General features: G+C 43.8%; 2 pseudogenes across 2 annotated transcripts; both read right to left on the reverse strand.

The window, feature by feature from the left end:
• Nucleotides 1–2,364: 2,364 nt before the first annotated feature.
• Nucleotides 2,365–2,790, reverse strand: LOC310789691 (AP-2 complex subunit sigma pseudogene; annotated as a pseudogene). Its single transcript has one exon. The product of its transcript is annotated as an AP-2 complex subunit sigma pseudogene (transcript).
• Nucleotides 2,791–5,482: 2,692 nt separating this feature from the next.
• Nucleotides 5,483–5,752, reverse strand: LOC310789938 (dynein light chain 1, cytoplasmic pseudogene; annotated as a pseudogene). Its single transcript has one exon. The product of its transcript is annotated as a dynein light chain 1, cytoplasmic pseudogene (transcript).
• Nucleotides 5,753–6,285: the final 533 nt, after the last annotated feature.

Raw genomic sequence — 6,285 nt, forward strand, 5'->3', positions numbered from 1 at the left:
ATAGATCTCTATATTCATTTTGGAATCCTTTAGTTTTTGGTGGGGATCAAAACCAACATTGCATTAAAAAGAAAAAGAAATCCAGCAGTGACATTCCCCAATAAATAACATGGACTGATCTATGAATTAACTACGATTAATTATTTGATTTTATTTCTACAGTTTAACTTATTTTACATAATTCTGGGTTGGAGCACCTGCTAACCACAATGTCAAATTTTATGTAAAATGCATGTTTGCCATTTGTCAAAAAAGCTTCTGTTAACAGTCTTATGTTGAATGTGCAGGCCTTTTGTCCTTCGAAACACTCAGCTCAGCCGGCATTTTAAGTGCAAGACGAGTTGTGTAATGAATTGGCTATAAACCTTTCTCTAAAATGTCAAATATGGGAAAATCTCCCTATTTGTAGAGTGGCGACGATGCAGTTTTTAAATTATAAAATGGATTTTGGAATGTGCCCAAAACCTTTGGGTTATGCAATTTTCCCAGGCATGACGAAGCCCAGAGCAGCATTCAGGTGTGCTAAGGCTATCTTCCCCTCTATCTTGAAAAGGTGGTCTGGGGAGCGCTTTGGCGTGCCCGGGCACGGAACACTTGCGAGTGTGAAAGCCAACCGTTCCGAACCACATAGACAACACACGGGCGAGGATAAACTCCAGGCATAGCTGATGACGCAAGTGCACTCTGTTACGTTTCCGAGCGCGGAAGAAATGTTGTAATGTGAAAGCTGACCAGCAGGGGAGAGGAAGGGGGGGCAATCGTAGCCTGGGTAAACCCATCCCCCACGTGACCTGCTCTCTGAGAGCAGGTCACGTGGGGGATGGGTTTACCCAGGCTAGGGCAATCGTTCCCGGGTGCGGAACGGCACAGAACGAAAGCAATCGTTCCCAGTGAGAAAGAACCCTCAAGCTCCACTACACACAATCCTTCAGAATACATTCAAACCTTGGCGTCTGCACACCTACGTTACATGGTAAAGCAGTCAGCGCCTAAGCCAAGCCGTCAACGCTAATGTCGAATGCGTGCCTATCGCAAACAGCTGTCAGAAGGCTTTTCTAAGCATCTCTATTCATCATGCATATGATGCCACCCCCCGCACACACTCACACACACAGAGACACTGGTAATACACTCTACCCCCTTCTGTGTTTCTGCTTGGTGCTTTCAGGGTGCCGCTTTCATGTATATCTGAGTTGACGGTGCAAATAAACGGTATTGTCACTCATCGATTTTTTCTATTCTCATCTCCATACATACATTACTTGTACAGTGGTGCAATGGTAGCGCTCTTGCCGCACACTCTCTCCTCACAGCAAGAAGGTCCTAGTTTCGATTCTCACCTGGGATGCTGTTGACACTGGGGGTATGTCTCCCCCCATGTCTTCGGTCCCTATTGCCCAGATGGCCTATCTTGTGAAAAGGGCCTTTCTGTGTGGAGTTTGCATGTTCTTCCCGTGCTCCCCTGGGGATTTCCTTCATATAACATCAATATGGACCCCCACTAAAAACATGCAGAAGATGGTCATCTGACCAGCGGCGGTTTGAAGCAGTTAGTACCCCGGGTGTTCATTGCAGCTGGCCACCACTCCTGGCCTGACCATGCAGGAGGACGAGCCAGGTTAGGTAAACTGGAGGAAAGATTTCACTGCACCTCTAAGCATGTGTGTGTGCATGCATTGGTGCATTGTGACAGATAAAGATGGGGTTTGTCCATCCTATACCTTTCAAATTCAAATAAGCTTTTTTGGCATGACAGATTAGAAACTGATATTGCCAAAGCATTACAGAAAATGAACACAGATGATTATACAATAATATGCAAATAATCATATTATGTACAATATAATAGAAAACATTAAATAAGAATAACATTACCATCGATATAATAATAAAATGGGGAGCTGTCAGTCAAACATTTACAGAGCTTGTTTCTCTTACAGTGTGGCAATAATCAACATAATTGCCGCGACTACTGCACAATTACTTTTTCCCACCACATAAATAAATAGGGCAGTTTCTGGGGTTTCGGGGAGATGAATAAATTCAGGATATAAATTAATTTTTATGCCTCCGCCGGTGATAGCGGGTTGTCCATCCATACGGCTGTCCATTCCATGCTTCTATCTACTGTATATATCCCATTATAATTTGACAAGTGTCCTTGTCCACAGCTATGCCATTTTATGTGCGATCGGGCTGAAACTTTCAGGGTGTGTAAAGAGTACCCGTGCGCATGACCTGAGGGATTTTTTAATTAGGGCAGATGAATTGCCCTAAGGCTGATTGCACTAAGGCTTCATGAAGGGTTCCTAACCTTTGGGTTCCCAGATTGGTGGGCAGGTAGAAAGGATGGTCCTTTGATCCCTACTCAATCGACTGGAGCTCGAGGAGCTGCTTGAGGACCTTGGTCTGACTGGTCTCCCTGATCTCTCCTGCGAGGAACATCTCATCCACCACTGTACAACTTGTAGAAGTTGAACACAAGGTCCAACTTAACCACGTTGTGAAAGTACTCATTCAGCACCTCTACAAAGTTGTGGATTCCCTCCAGGTATGCCAGGTTGTTATCTGTCACATCCACACAGAAACAGAAATACAGTCCATTATAGCACCGGTAAATGATCTTGAAATTCTTGAACTCCACAAAGTGTGTGTGCTTTGCATCCCGGACAGTTACCACAGCATGGACGTCTCAATCAATTTCTGCTTCTCATCATCATCAAGCTGCATATACCACTTAGTTAGATGTGTCTTCCCTGCTCGGTTCTGGATCAGGATGAAGCACATCATTGCCTTCCCCTAAGTGTAGACGTTAGAAGCTTCAGAATAAGACGTTCCTTGATAATTATGCAAAGATTTTCTGAACGCTTGTCCACTATCTTTTTTTTCCAACATTGTATTTATTGTTTTCAATTAACACATTTACAAATTACAATACAAACATCCCATATATATCCAACCTCCCTCCCCTCCCCACAATATCACAACAGAAAAACAAAACAAATAAACACACCGACATACAGACCATGATTCTCCTGGGGGCTGACTAATTACACTTTTTCAGTTACATCTTGACTCATGTACAGGAATGGGATATAGAGAGCAAATGGAATAAAGAAGCAAAAAAAAAAATGCAGATGAAAACAAAAACAGTCAATCTTTCAAACAGTCCCAGGCGCTTCCATCATGTCGACCACATCTGGCCTCTCTAGATAACAAATGAAAGGGCCCCAAATGTTATCAAACAATTCCTGTTTACCCCTGATGATATATGTGATTTTTTCTAAGGGCAGCGTTGTTTTATGTCCACTATCTTACTTGAGCTAACAAGTGCAAAGAAATCATGTTTGTCCACTTTTAAAGAGACGATTGCTCCTACAGCAGGGACATAGTTATGACATCACTGATGTTGTCACAATGGGCATAGAGGAGTTATGATATAACTGGTGATGTCACAATAAGGAGAGAGGGATTTATGACAGGACTGATGTCACAATGCCTATGACATCATCGGTGTCTGTCACAAATCACTTACACACAGAGCCATTGCAACATCATCAGTGATTTATCACTCACTGATGACATCATCACCGATGACATTACAATTGCTCGAGTGACATCACTAGTGACATCACAATGTGCAGAGCTCAACCAGGTTGTGTCTGAAGAGCTTGACATAAACACTCATACTTAACATCTAAAACCATGTGTATAATGTTTGGTTCTAATCATAGATTACCAATCCTAAAATGAGTTTACTAATAGACAGTCAAGCTATACAGCAAGTAAAAACTGTGAAGCTTCTTGGACTTTGGCTTGATAGCTCACTGTCGTGGTCTGAGCACATCAAAAGGGTGGTTGCCAAGATCTAGAAAGTGTGCATCATTTGTTTTATTGATCTGTATGGTCATCTGCGTCTAAGGGTCTACTAGGGAAATTACAAGTACCGTAGCTCAAAACAAGGCAGCAAGGCTGGTCCTGGGATGCCCCCCTGGGTCTAGCGTAGCTAACATGCATATACGTCTTAGTGTCGAGAAAAGGCCAAACTACTTATATTTTTTCAGTTATTCAAAATAAAACTCTTCAATTTATTTTTCAATAACATAATTTATAGTTCAGGGATTCATACACACTCCATCAGATGGGCGAATAGTGGTCAGATGACTTTACCCAGACCTCAAATCTAAGCTCTGTCTTAGCTTTAGACAGTCTTTACAGCTCCCACAGGCCAGAGAGCCCTTGGTGACACAAGGAGGGGACGGTCGCCCCATCAGCAAGGAGTTGGGCGTGACATAAGCAAAGGCCTTCGGCTCGCTCTGGCAGGTGGTTTTACTCTTGCTCTTGTTTTTTGGACATCTGCAGGGGAAGCTTCTCTATTTGTTTTTGGACGTCTGCATGGGAAGCTTCTCTGTATTTGCAGCCATATGTTCAGATTATTCTTTCATCGTCTGAATATGCGGGCGAGCCTAGAGAAACAGCCATAACTCTTCTTGTTCTTTGTTTCTGAGAGGCTTCCTGGTTACAGTTAGCTGGAGTATCCATCTCTTTGGGCAGACAGCATTGATCCTGATCCTCTACAGGCTGGATTTCTGGTCTCCAGCTGCACATTGGCTGCTCCCTTGGTCTCCTGGACCAAACCGGCTGGGTACAGGTGGAACCTTGACTTCCTGGATCAGGCTGATTTGAGTGTTTGTCTTTGTCAAACTGTTGTCAGGCCCAGCAGAGACAAGAATTTTGACTATTTTTTTGGACTGTCTTTTTGTCACCACTCATCTTTGGTATCATTGCGTGAATCACTAGCAGTCCCGTCATCGCTGGAATCAATGCTTGCAGAAAAATCTTTAGTTTCTTCAAGGATAACTAAGTGGTCTTGTTTCTTCACCTCATTCTCCAAGTCTAATATGAATTTCCAGATCAGTTCTGAATCAGATTCGACCACTGCCTCCCAAGTTGGTATGGAACAGGTCCAAGGGGTGAGTGGCAGTCAAGAGAGTCATGAAGCAGCCTGGCCAAGGATGTTTCCAGTACTGAATAGATCATCAGCATACACAGGATCAACAGCAATCAGTCAATTGACGAAAGTGACAACTCGCATCCAAGAAGATTCATTCTCCATATTTTGCCTTTTGTAATAGTTGATGTCGTTATCAATTTGACCAATTCTTTTTTTGAAAGAATGTGTTTGGATTCTTAGGTGTGGCAACAATCACCTGGAGGTGCCGGGTCAGGACACTATTATCGATGTGCGGGGGGGAGGAGGGGTGCAGTGAAGGGGGGGGGGGTCCGGTCCAGTTGAGTAGTCAAGTTGTCAAGTAGTGTAGCACCGGTTTGAGGGTGCACTCTCACGAATCCCTGAAGGTTGGCTCTTAGGTTGTAGTGACGACTTAGCTAAGAGGCGAGATCCCTGTTTGAGGGTCGGTGCCCCTTGACTGTGGAGTCAGTCAGTACTTTGTGGTCAGTTGGATTTAAGGGAGAGCATTTCTCAGCCTGACTTGAACAGCAGAATGGCGACCTGGCCCAAGTAAAAGTAGATGAAGTGCTTTGTCTCGTGAGTCACGTAGCTGCCAAAGTTCCTCCCAACACAGCAGTGCCAGGTGGGGTTGTATTTTTTGTCAAACTCCTTTTTGATGTATGCAGCGACGTCTTTCTCCACGCTGTACTTCTCCAGTGCCTGTGTGGCACAGTCCACAGCATCCTGCTGCATCTCCTCTGTCATATCTACGCTTTTGATCACTGCCTTTCTGTCAGACATGGTTGCAGACTTTGGTTGGAAATTATCTTATTTATACCATCAGCAGGGAAGGATTTATTACATCACTGATGATGTCACACTGGATAAGTAGAGGAGCTATGACATCACTGTTGATGTCACAATAAGGAGAGAGGGATTCATGACATCACTGATGATGTCACAATAGAGGGTTTCATGACATGATGTCACAATTGACATGATGTCACAATGAAAAAAGAAGATTCAAGAAAATAATTAATGGCCGGGGGCTCCAGCGGGAGGCCCAAGGAGGAGGGAACAAGACGATGGCTTCCGCCATTGCACCGATACATCATCGGTGCAGTGATGTCACATCGCCTATGCATCAGTGACATCATCGGTGCATATAGTCTGTCACAAATCACTTATGTACAGAGCCATTGCAACATCATCCTTACACACAAAGCCATGGCACTCCATAGTCACTTCACAGTGATTGTTTTAAAGGAGATTTTCAACCTGGACCCTATTTTCATATCTGCTGTTTATATCTAAGTAATGTGAACAGAAATCTT

Source organism: Poromitra crassiceps, assembly GCF_964638095.1.
Source record: "Poromitra crassiceps genome assembly, chromosome: 15".
In the NCBI taxonomy this organism is placed as follows: domain Eukaryota; kingdom Metazoa; phylum Chordata; class Actinopteri; order Beryciformes; family Melamphaidae; genus Poromitra; species Poromitra crassiceps.